A 13,333-nucleotide genomic window follows, 5' to 3' on the forward strand; every position below is an offset into this window, starting at 1 on the left:
CTGGGCAGCCTGGTCCTGTGGTTGGTGACCCTGCACATATCAGGGGGATTGAAACTAGATAATCATTGTGGTTCTTTTCAACCCAGGCCATTCTATGATTCTATGATTCTAATCTCTTTGGACAGACTATGTGATCTAACCTGAAAACAAATTAAAGGTAAATAAGGGTGAGCTGGAGGATGTAACCAGAGGAAAAACACATAGTGCTGAGATGTATCTAAACCAATATAATGTGGGTGAGAGAAGAGATAAGGTGATGGATTGTATGTGGTAAGCACATTTTTCTAACCCTGTGTTTTCTCCACTTCCTCTGCCATTCTTAGCTACAAAGAATCAATTCTTACCCTGCAGCCCAGAAGAAGGAAGAAAGTCTGAAAAACAGAGACATGGCATTAGTTCTACACCACAGATAACATCAGACAGTGTGTATGGAAGAGAACAAACATATTCACTGCTCTCGATATTTTTATCAGCCCTTTCCTGCTTCCTCCATGCCATTAGATCCCTTAGACTGTCTTTGCTCATTCCTCACACCCACTCTATAACTCAAAGCTGTGGCCAGTGTTCAATCTCATACATAGCTCTCATCATGAGACTCATGTTGTCTGGCTAAGAATCAAGTATATTTTTCCTAAAGATGTAAAGTGAAAGAACAGTTTAACTCCAGTGGTTGTCACCATCTCAGGTAACTGTAATTACTGCTTTTATTATCCACAAAATATTCTTCTTTTCAGAAATATATATATACATATATATATATAGTGTATATAAAAATATATATAGTGTATATATATATATAGCTTAGTCTGAAGCTGTTAAATATATGGATTCCTGAAATAATTTCAAAAGAAATATTCCTCAAAATGAAGAACAGAAACTATTCAGTCATTTGCAAATTCTCTAGTAGTTTATTACCTTAGCAGCTGTCCCCAGCATTTTTCCTCATACTTCTTTGCATTTCTGGAGAAATAAAAATAAAGATATTGTGATGTTAATATTTTATTCCATCTTCACTTCTGCATTTTATGGTGTTGTAATTATCAGACGTGCTAAGAGATAAACAGGGAAAATACTCTACTTCTAATCCATTTAATACAAATATGAACAATACCAAGCAGAGGAATATTTGCATTAATCTTTTTGCCAGCCAAATCACTATCCTAATGTTGCCACCTCCTTATACTTCTAAGCACATCTTAAATAAAACAGATGTGATACCCTAAGTTTTTTTACAATATGAACAATCACAGTCAGTATGTTCCAGTTGATATTTCTGCCTTGCTTATAAAATAACTGTCACTTTTTCACGGAGAAATGTCTTAATAATTAAAAATTATCACTGTTCTGCTGCATTCTGTTGAGATATGTGTATTGTCTAAATGTGTTCTCTGCACCAGTAGCACAATTTTAGCATACCACAAGATCCACAGAGCATTCTCCTTGCATTTCATCAGCATGGTGTTGCCAGAAGTTAGCCTTTAGAAAAGAAAAAAAAAAAAAAAAAAAAAAAAAAAAAAAAAAAAAAAAAAAAAACAAGTTAATAAAGCTAATATATAGTGATAAAAAAGGGACAGTGTTTCAAAGTAAGCCACAAGAGACGAAGTCAAAGCAGCAGCTGCACTTCATTGGTGATGAGCCCAAGAAGAGTAAAACACATCTGCTTCTTTCTGTTCCTTTTTTGGCATGCTTAATGTAAAGCCCTCGGTTGGTAATTTTTAAATACAGCTAAAGCTGTCAGCCTAAAAGATAATTAAATTACTGAGAATGTTTTTCTCTCCTGTTTTGTTTTGGAAAAAATAGTGTGGTGATGATTGGGGTTTTTCATTTTTATTTCTCTTGGAGATCAGGGAGTATATAGTGCCTACTTGCTAAATGATCGTTCATGTAATCAGTCTGCAGAGCATTAAGATTGTTTGAGTACAGGATATCTTGTGCTACCCAGTGTAAAGGATTAAAAAAGTTGAAAGATTAGGGCTTGAAGAAGAGAGCAAAGCAAGACTGCAACTCCCTTCCCTCTATGAGAACAATGACTTCAGTATTTAGAACAAAGGTTTATTGTACTTGTAATTTGCTGTAGTAGATCCATTTTAACTGTGAATTAGCCACACTTCGTAGAGGAAGTTTTCAGTTTGGATAGGTTTCCACATGAAAACCTGAGGCACCTTGAGCTGTCCCTGCAGAAGCTTCCCTGCTGTATCCATAATTTCAGAAAGATTTAGATTACCATTCCTCTGAGGAACTGTAAGAGAAAACAGCTATGCAGGAGATGCTCAGATATGCAGGTGTGGCTCAACTTTACCTGCTCTTTGCTTACCAAGGCAAGTCTTGCTCTCGTGAGTGTTCTCAGGTACGTGAGCATTTGGTCCAGCCTGTCTGATTCAGTGATTTGCTGAGTGTTCAGAGTACAGCATAGAAGTGCATAGTTTCTAGGCACTCATGCTATCCATTATAAGTGGCTATGTAGGCATTTTAACTATGATAGTGCTTAACACCAAAGCGTTACAGACAATTTAGATTTCCTGATATGCAGTTCTGTCAGACATTCAGTCATTGAAGGTAAATGAGTGTGGCTGAATGTAAATTAAAACATCCTGGGAATTTCTAGTGCTCCAGAAGGCTATCATCTACACATACAAGGAGTCAGAATTGTCTTTGGTATGGTTTCAGCATATGTCCACTGGGACTATTTCAGGATCTACCATGAGCAAGACAATGTTCCTAATACACAACATAGTTGTGATAATTATGGTCTGGAAATTAAGACTGGAGTTTAAGACAGCAGAAAGTACCAAAGGTTCCAGATCATGTCAGTTGACCAGGCAGACAAGAACAGGCAAATCACTGCTTAATGTACTTATTCACTGCTTAGAGGATGGACCTCGCCATCAGCAGTTTGCTCAAAGTAAACATTTTTTCTCCAGAAAGTATAAAGGAAGCTATTCTCAAGTGGATCTGCCTAGGAGGCAGCTGGAATCTCTCACTACAGTTAGAACACTGAACTTACAGGAAGCTGTCTAAATAAATACACCACTTCATGCAATTTGTATGTACAGACACTGACCCCACACACTCTCCTAGGTATGGAAGAAGAGAGGTGTTGAAATGCAAGGTGGGCTGGCATTAGTTTAATGTCACTCGCTGTAGAGAACTCAACATCCAGTATTCAGGGCAGACCCCCTTCATAAAGAAGTCTGCTGCCTCCCAGGGCCTCCGGTGAATGACATCAGCAAGAAAATGCCTAGCCAGCTATGGCCAACAGATGATTACCCAGTACTGCTTTTCTATGTGGGGAATGATGAAGCCCCTACATGCAGTTCTAGGGCCATCAAAAAGGACTTCAGAGCCTTGGGCTGCCTGATAAAGGTACCAAGGGCACAGGTCATCTTCTCTTCTCTGCTCTCTGTAAGGACACTGAAAGAAACAGAAGGGTCCTGTCTATAAGCAGTTGGCTTCATGGCTGATGCAACCATCAAAAGTTTCTGGGGTTTTTTTTGGTAACAGAATGGCCTACATGGCACCAGGCTTGCAGTCACCAAATGAGTTTCACCTCTGTCAAAGGGGAAAGACAATAATTGGGGGAAAAGATAGCAGAGCTAATTGGCAGGGCTTCTAACTAGGTTCGAAAGGGGAGGGAGTGATGGTGAGTCTGCCCGTGATAATGTGCAGGATGGCATAGCTAAGTTAGAGAAACAGTGTGCTAGTGGGAGCCTTCAACCTGCTGTGATGTGCTGGCAATACTGCAGCACACTTGAAATCTTATGACAATGAGCCAGGGACCACTGAGAAAACAGGAGAAGGCAACAGGGAAGCTCAAGGAAAATAATTCAAAGAAATTAAGGAGTTATCCTTGAAGAGGGCTACAGGGCCTGGTGGGATGATTCCCATGACTGGAGTGTGGCTACTGATGGTGACATGCTGTTCAGAAGGGACACAAGCTGTTCACAGAAGGGATAGGCTAGGAAGGAGGGGAGGAGGTGTTGCTGTCTACATAAAGGAAAGAATAGAGTGCGAAGAGCTATCCCTGAAGAATAGCCATGAGCAAGTCAAATGCTTGTGGGTGAGACCTAGAGACCAAGGCAGCCTTGTGGTTGTGGTCTACTGCCAGCAGTCTGATCAAGAGAAGCCTGTAGATAAATCCTTCTTCTCCCAGCTACAGAAGGAAAAAGTTCCTTTAGTTCCAAACATTGTAGAGTTTTATTCATTGTTTTTTTCTTTTTTTCTTTTTTCTTTTTTTCAATTTTGTTTTGTTTTAATATCTTTTGCAGCAGAGGAGCTCTTTGAGGAAAAGAATATTTGAACAAGAAAAAAGAATAGTAAATAAATATATAGTAAAAATATACAGTAAATCAGAGTTAAAATTGGTTTGAATTACTTGAACAATAGTGGTCTTTATCCTACAGTTTTATTTTGTATGGATGAACTTGAATTCTGTTTACAGAATGAATGTTTTCAGGTTGGTTTGTTGTTTTTCTGCATCTTATTGTTGTTTGGTTGATTTTGATTGCTTGCATTTTTACTGCTCTTGCTCTGTTACCATTCAGTAGTTGGTAATCTGTCAATTTTTAAATAATATAAACTAGAAAATAGAAATTCATATCATAGTTTTATGACTTTTTTTTCTTCTGTTTTTAGTTAGTTAGTCTGCAATTACCTTCTTCATTGTTCAAAAATAGAAATCTCTGTTATGAGTCTAAAATTCTGAATGAATTCAGCAATCTAATGAAACTGGAGATGAATATGAGTCTACTGCAGGGTAGACTCATAATGGAGATATTATACCTGCATATACATGAATGACAGTAAAAATATTTGGGACCATTTTCTCTTTAGAGAAGAAGAACAAGCTGCTCACAAAATTCCGTGTTTTCTACTTAGTTAAGTCAAAATAAAGTGTCTTGTAAGCTTCAGTAGGAAGTGGATCACATCTGGTTTTCTGATACATAGATGGTTGCATTTCCTTAAACAGAGCGTTCAATATTAAACAATAGTTATTTGGTGCTAAGGAAGCGTCAGTTACTTTCTGTTGAAACAGATTTCTTCAACAAATAAATTCATTCTCCACGAGCTATGATTTATGCTTGATTTTGAAAGTCAAACAAATGGTAGTAACATGAACTATTTACTGAATACGTTAAGTACTCAACTGAGTGTGAATGTAATAGTATTGAGAGACTGTGGATTGACAAATTATTGTCTTATATCACTTAAACAACCTTCTCAGGTTAGGTGCCTAGCAATAAAAAGAAGCAATTTAATGTCAAGCTTCCGATTCGTGTAGGGAACACAGCATGGAAGGAAAGAACACGTGGTGAACTCTGCATTCACGAGTGAGGGCCAGCAGCCAAAAACCAAGACAGCGTGAGCAGTTGCTGGTGATCAGGAAGTCTCATGGGGAGAAGAGTAAGCTTATATTTGGCTTCTTGGTTAAATTAGATCTAAGGCAGCGTCACTGAAGAGAATGTGCAGAGAGAAACCAGGCAGTTAATGTGGCAGCTGGTATAGATGAGAGTTCAGAGGCACTGCCAGAGACTGGGAATGCCAGACTCAGTACAAAAATGGTGGAAATACATGGGAGAACATAGTATCCTGCTTGATATGACCACCACTGACTGGCCAGAGCTTTCTTTCTAGACTGAAATTATGCAGCAGAACACCCTCTCTTCTGCCATCTGCAGACTGTACCCAGTGCTTCCTCCTTTGGTAGGGATTGGTGTGTGAGAGAGACATTTCAGCAGTAACTGTAGAATCACGAAACACGGAGGAGGAGAGCAGACAAGAGATCAACAATAAAGGGGAATAGGAAATTAGCAGGTTCATTGTGAAAACTCTATATGGAAAGAATCCAAGTCCCACACTGCATAAAAGGAGGGAAGCAAAGAGATGACGTGGGTTGGAAGGAACCTCAAAGATCATCTAGTTCCAACCCACCTGCTATGGGCACTGCTGCCACCCACTAGATCAGATTGTCCAGGAACCCATCAAGCCTGGCCTTGAATGTCTCCAGGGATGGGGCATCCACAACTTCTCTGGGCAACCTATGCTACTGTCACATCACCCTGTGAGTGAATAATTTATTTCTAACCTCTGAAGTTAGATGTACTGGGAGTCTTGTAGAAGACATTGCATTTGAGGAGAGAGTGATCTTGAGCAGACCAGGTCTCCTCTGCTGGTTTTCTTATGGTTTGAGAAGCCTGTGTCTTAACACAAGTAGCTTCTGTATGGGAATTTGCCAGTGTCCCATGCTAGGCTGTGCTACATGCTACTGGGTGTTGTGACAGAGATAATGCTTCATCCAGTCAGGAAGGTTTCTATTAGCTGAATAGTTTATGAATATAATCTGTAGTTTATAATATCTCTGACAAAGGTAAACTATCTGTGGATCAAGGAGTGGCCTTTCTTACTGACATTCAGAAAGAACCGTGTTTCATTTCTTTTTCGTGCCTCACCTCCTCTCCAATGCAGAATAAAGGACTGCCAAAAAGATGCAGATTTCTGTCTGATTGAGCATGGAACCAGTTTATATCTTTATGTTTCCCATTGATTACTCCATAAACTTAACTTCATAAAACAATAAAGACAGTGATGCAGTTCTGCTTAAGCTCTATTTATTCAAAACCATCAAAATCAAGGGAATTACATCAAATTTTTACATTAAACAATTTCAAAAATACAGGTAATCGGCATTAAAAAAGAAAAAAAAGAAAAACGTAACACTCACTTGTAAATAAAATAATTTAAATAAAGAGTATCTATAGCATTTTAAAATGAATGAAACTTACACCTATTCACAATACAGATGGGCTGGCTGCACAATTCCTCTGCCACAGGTATTGAACTCCTCAAATTTGAAGAGTTGACTACTCTAGATATTGACTCTTCAGATATCTCCCAATCATTCATAAATATATGGATCAAAAAAATCTGATAAATACTTAGAGAAATCTCTTTTGTCTAACACAACTCATTATGATTGAAACATCAAGGATGTTCCTTCCCTGTTCCCAATACAGATCAGTTACATAGTGGAGTGACTTCTTCCAGGGGACTGCAGGAGAAATGTCAGTGAGAGAAAGAGCTTGCTTTTGCTTCAGACAGATCAGACTCATACACATTTTACAGAACTATTTGCTCAGATCCATTCTCATTACAGCTAAACCACCTATGTCAGGAAAACCACTGGTCTGTGTTTCTTCTGCAGACACTGGAATAAAGAGATGTCTTCAGGATGTGTTATCTTACCAGAGATCTGAACTGCTTTTTGGGCCATAATATACTTTTCTCTTGATTATTACAAAAATCAAGAATATATCGTTTCTTCATTTATATGCATTAAGTGTAAAGAAAGCCTTATAGAGATAAACTGTTTAAAGACAGGGAGGAGAGTTAAGGGTGGCAAAGTATTGGAACTTGCTGCCCAGAGAGGTAGTGCATGAGCTAGCCTAGAGATATAAAACATCAGACTGGAAGGGACTCTGAACAACCTGATGTAGCTGTATATGTCCTTTTTCATTTCAGGGGAGTTGGAACAGAAGATCTCTTCCAACTCAGATAGTTCTCTAATATCATATCATATTAGGTGCTTAGGATTAAAATTCCAGAGCTATTGTCAAACAGCAATGTCCTTCCTCTTCACGCTTTTTAGAAAACAAGAAACACCTATCAATCAATTATTATGCACAGGTCATGCAGAATTCTTTTCATAGGCAGTGTGCTTCATTCCTTCAGAAATCTGTCAAAGTGTACAGTACCCCCTGGCTTTCAAAACAATTAATTGCCCATGCGCAGAATTACATGATGATGCTGGTGATCACTGCTAAATAACAAGTTGCATGGAAAGTATTTTCAGGAATGTCTGACTTCTAAGTTTCAGATCAGTGTCTTTCTTTTCAGTAATTATTCCCTTGAGTTAGAACACTTAGAATTTCATAACATTGTGTGTTTGCACACTTAAGAGATTTGTTTTAAAATAAATAATAAATTGTAACATCATAAAGTAAATGTATTTCATTATAAAATGCTCATTTTTGTGGTGTATTGGGAACATCAGACAAGGGCCACTGTTGCTTGTGTGCTTAACCTCCTTGTACATTGTACTACTCTGATATAAAGCAGCTTTGTCATTCTCTTGAAATCAACAGTGAGATATAATATCTCCCTATTTTTTTATATATTACTTTTAGTATCAGAAACAAAAATAGTTTGATTTTGATCATGTTCCAATAGCACTTACAGAAAACATATGCATCACAGCTTACCCAGATTTCATCTCATTCATTCTCCTCAACAGTCTGTCCAACAGACTGATGGAAGAGCAGTGCCATTAAGTTTGTTTCCATTTGGCAGCCTACCTGGTTGACTGAGAAGGAACCAGAAATCTCAGACTCTCTCACAGCTTCCCAGAAGTATGATCTCACAGGCTTCTCTGCCTCCAGGCATTTGGGCTGCTTCAGGATGAGATACCATCATTACGAGACTGAGACATCAGATGTACAAACTACCCCATGACTGAGAGTTAGACTGCCTTCTTTTGGAGAGTTTTGAGATTTGAGATTTTTTTCTCCAAATAGCAACTAAGCTAAATGCTTAAACATTAGCAAACTTCTTAAAGTTGCTCTCTACTCGCTCTTCTAGGTTTTATTATAGAACGTGCTTTTAGAGAGTGGAAAATAGCTTTGGCTAAATACTTAGTTTCATTTAGGATATGATGCTCAGTGCTTTGCTATTTTTCCCTCCCTGATGCATCTTTTTACTCTCAGTTTATTCTTTTTCTTTCCTATTCTTTTTCTTTCTGTTTCCTATAGTCTGGTTCAGGCTGCCAAATCATTTTTACATCTGATATTACTGCTGGGAATGTATAACTAGAAAAGCAAACAAAAAAGGATGGCTGGAAAAGTTTGATGGAAAGAAGTTTTTCAAGCCTCAAACCACTTATACGGTTATATCTTATACTATGATAGTAGTATCCACCAGGAAGTTTCAAACAGACAAACAAAATAAACATTTCCATTTTCTGTCTTTGAAACAGTTTTCATAACACTTTATTTAAGATCAACCTACTGTCTTTTAGAGGGAAGCTCAACAGATTGAGGGTGGATAAACTGCCTTTGTTATCATCCAAATAAAGAGATGGTCAACATGAAATGAAAATTACCAAATAAAAGAAGTACATTTTTCTGCTAGAGAAGAGGTCAATAAAGGACGTAGTTAAAAACAAACAAGCAAAAAAATCACCAACAACAGCAAAAGTCACCTATTTTCTTTTCACTCTCAGCACCATATTTAATGAAAGATTTAAAGATTATGCACTGGTACAAGTTACAGTGAAAGTTTCCACCAGTGCCTTAATACGATATCCCAAACTAAATCTCAGTTTAATACGTAGCAATGAGTAAAGATATTATGAATCTTTTATCTCAGAATTCTCTTTTGTGAACACAACAGGGATAAAAGAATTCATCAGATCCTTTCAAAAAAATATCACAGATGAGTGTTTTCAGCAGTACTTGACACTAAATTATCTATTGTAATAACAGTATTCATACAAAGAAAATGAAGGATTTAAGGTGAGGTCACAGAATGGAATTTAGTTCAACAGCTGCTATAAAATGAATATTTTTTTTCCTGTCAAATGTTACCAAAATGTAATATTGATTTTAAATGGAGCTTTAGAAGGATTAAATGCAATAAATGAAGCATGAGTAGGAAAATCTAACATAAGCTTGGCCTTGATGAGGAGCTGTTGCATGTAAATTAATAGCAATAATTATCTAAATGATCAATTTCTAAGATCTCAAACCCAGAACTCTTTATAAGAATATAAGTTAATATTTTCTACATCACTAAGAAATTAGTTTGACCTTGTCTGAAGCTTTTAAAATGTCATATTATTTCCATATATCATTAATTGGAGAAAAAATATGAATGAGACGTGTTTGTATCTAATATCAGTGTGGCTGTGTAAAATTCCACTTATAATCTAGCAGTCTTGGTAATAATATAATATTTAAATTAAATCATTTACGATATAACAAGATAAAGAGTTACATACCTATGTCAGCTAGGAAGATTTAAAAACACATTTATTTATTTTTTTACAAATGTCACATTGATATTTCATTGTTCTTATGGAGTTCTTGTAGTTTATGGAGAGCAGCTTAAGTGAAAACATATTGCAATGGTACCCATCACAGAAGCAACACAGTACAGCACAGAGTTTAATCTCCTTTGCTGGAGCTGCAGAAAGATTTTTAGGCAGCTTTAATGGTAGCTTAGTTGTAATGCTACACAGATCAGTAGGATTTAATGACACTTCTAAAACCACGAAAATGAAGATTTAAACAACCACAACTTTTAACCATGAATAGTTATCCCATGTTTTATTTCCCTGTTTTATTTTTATCCATTTTATTCTCACCTTGTTCACAAAAATCTTGTTGTTCAAGCAGAGTTTATCTTTGTTAAATCCGTGTTGTCTATTCTTAGTCATCATATCCATCATAAGCCCAAAAAATGACTTAGAAGAGGACTTTTTCCAGTTTTCTGAAGGACTGCACTGAGACATTCCAGCCTGCAGTTTTATGGAGCATTGTTGTGGCCTTTTGTGAAGATGGCTAGAACATTCACTTTTTTCAGGTAGTGGGGTTCTCTTCAGTTTTCACAGCCATTTAAAGATAGTAGACCTAAAATGGGTCAAGTCCTCTCACGCAAACCCTTGCTCAGTCCTTATCCTCCTCATTGACCATGCACAGAGGCATGAACCAATGAAGACTAGGGCTATGGAGATCATATCTGTGTCTGCTGTTCCCATAATACCTAAACCAGTCAAAGAAGAATTCACCTATTTCTCATTCAGTCATTATGATCTTAAATGCGATTTACAACCATCATGTGATGATAAGATTTGAATACAAATGACTGAATGAGGATATCTGTATGGGGCAAGTGGACAAAACTGAATGCAGAGAAATAGACACTATAATATGCAAACCCCTCTAAATATATCTACTTCTTTCTATTCCATTTAAATCTCCATTCCCTTCCCAAAGTTAATGAATTCACGACTAATGAAAATTTTGATTGGCTTTCCTAAAAAATGGTGGTCAAGGAGAGACAGAAGCAGTTAATACAGCAAATAGCTGATTGAAAATACGATAAGAGTAAGGGGAAAATTTGAAATCCAATAAGCAAATCTTACAGATGACAAACTCACAAACTTCTAGAAAGTCTAGTGTATACCCTGCAACATTACTGAAAGTTCAAATGTCTCCTTTCCTTTCTTTCCATACACTCAGCCTGGTTACTATCTCAAAAGCTTCAATTCCCAGAATGATCCATCCGTTATCAAACATTCTTTTGGCTTAATCTTTCTAATTCTGTATCTACTGAAGACTTCTAGTTCACCTTTTGGTTTGTGATATTTTTCCCTTCATTGTATTTTTCACAGCGGTTCCCTACTTGCTGGTGAATGTGTATCATCTCCTGATTGATTCAATTACTGTTGTCTCTTGATATTTCATGGTTGCTCTTCTAAGTAAAGGACAATTAATGAAGTAATGGACAGTTAGTAATGTAATTTTTTCTAATATACACTGCCTCTTCTGGTGGAATAATTGAGGTACTTCTGGAGGAAATACCTCCACTGATCTGCTCTATCTATGTATTGTGATTCTCTGTTGAAATCAGAAGCAAAATTATTCAGAAACACTCTTTATCTGAAGTGATATAAAATTAAAAGTCCTCAGATCATATCTGCTCTCTTGCACGTTAAAGGAACCTCAGTTTGTAAAACTGCTTTACAGTAATTAAGCTATTTGACGTATGCCAGCTTCAGTTTGGCCTAGAAAACTGTAGGTTCACCAAGAAGAGTTCTTTATAAATGAGATCAAGGAGTCCTCAAAGACCAAACAGACTCATTCTTCAACATTGGAGCTAATTCCATACATAGAAGAAGTGTCTTAATCCAACTGGAAATGAAAGACAGGCAGATCCAATACATAATGTACAGAACGGGCCTTCTTCCGGTCCTTTTGTTATTACAAGAAGAGTTTCTTGTTGCATACCATCTGCCAGCTGCATAAACAGATATAATTGTACACATAGATGTAATTTAATAATGACAAAATAATCTAGAATAGAAGATGTATAACAATTTAAATATGTTAAAATTTATAATAGATCAGTTTTAGGCTCTTTCTCCAGTAAGGCGTGTGACTTTTCCAGGCACTGAAGTAGTTTCATTTCTTTTCTTTCCAAGATGCTTATTTACTGTGTAATATATTAAATAATTCCAAGGGAAGTTAATTTGCTGCCTCATTTAATTCATAAAGCTAATTCATATAAATGGGGATCAGACTTCATAGAAGTTAACATCTACACTGAAAAGTGAAATGAAAACAATGGTCTTATTAGTACTTTTTTTTCCAAATGACTCATCATGCTGTGGATTTCCCCTCCATTTTTCTCATTTTTCTAAAGAGTCCTGAAAACACTGAAAGTCTCGCAGACTTTTTTTTTTTTTTCATTAGACAACAATACTTTCAACATCCTTAAATGTTCACTAGGATTCCTTTTTGAATTAGAGGGGTATACCTGCCTAATCCTTTCTTCAGCACAGTTTAGTTTCTTTTCTCTAGTGTTCATGACTGTGTGATGTTAAAGTTATTAAATAGTTAGGGAAAAAAAAGTACTTAAAATGTCAAAAAGGTAGTGTTCCTTTTAACTCGACATACTTACACTAACAGAAGATGACAGTAAAACTGCATTTTTCTTCTTCTCCAAGTTTCTAACTATTTTGATGTATTTATCTATTTGATGCACGTCTATGACTCTATGGTTTTTATGATTCAGTTGTCATTTCTCAAGCAGTTAAAAATTCCTTTTGGCTATTTCATGATGACATCACTACTAACATGAACTAATAAATGATATGTTATTTTCCAGCCTCAGGTATGATTTATTCAACTGTCTTCACTGCTTAGAACCAGGTATCCAAGGTGCATATAACAAGAATGCATTTTTCTTGAGATTTTTGCATTACCAGTTGGGAGAACTGAGCTCCTCCAAAAAGAAATTCAGAGGCCGTGTAAGTTTCTCATATACCTTAGAAGCAGAGACATTAATGAGACTTGCAAGGTTATCTAAGAGTTGAGTAATTTGGGATTCTTCTTCCTATCCATTCCTTCTTATGGTTCTTGCTATAGCCACACACTGCAAGTTTATTGTTTGTGGCAGGATTCAGAAGAATGTTTTTTGCTTACAGTATAGCAGTAAAAAGAAAAGAAAGAAAAAAGAAAAAGGAAAAGAAAAATCAAGCTTACAAAGAACCACAATGTAC

The sequence above is a fragment of the Gallus gallus genome, chromosome 3 (genome assembly GCF_016699485.2).
Source record: "Gallus gallus isolate bGalGal1 chromosome 3, bGalGal1.mat.broiler.GRCg7b, whole genome shotgun sequence".
Classification (NCBI taxonomy): domain Eukaryota; kingdom Metazoa; phylum Chordata; class Aves; order Galliformes; family Phasianidae; genus Gallus; species Gallus gallus.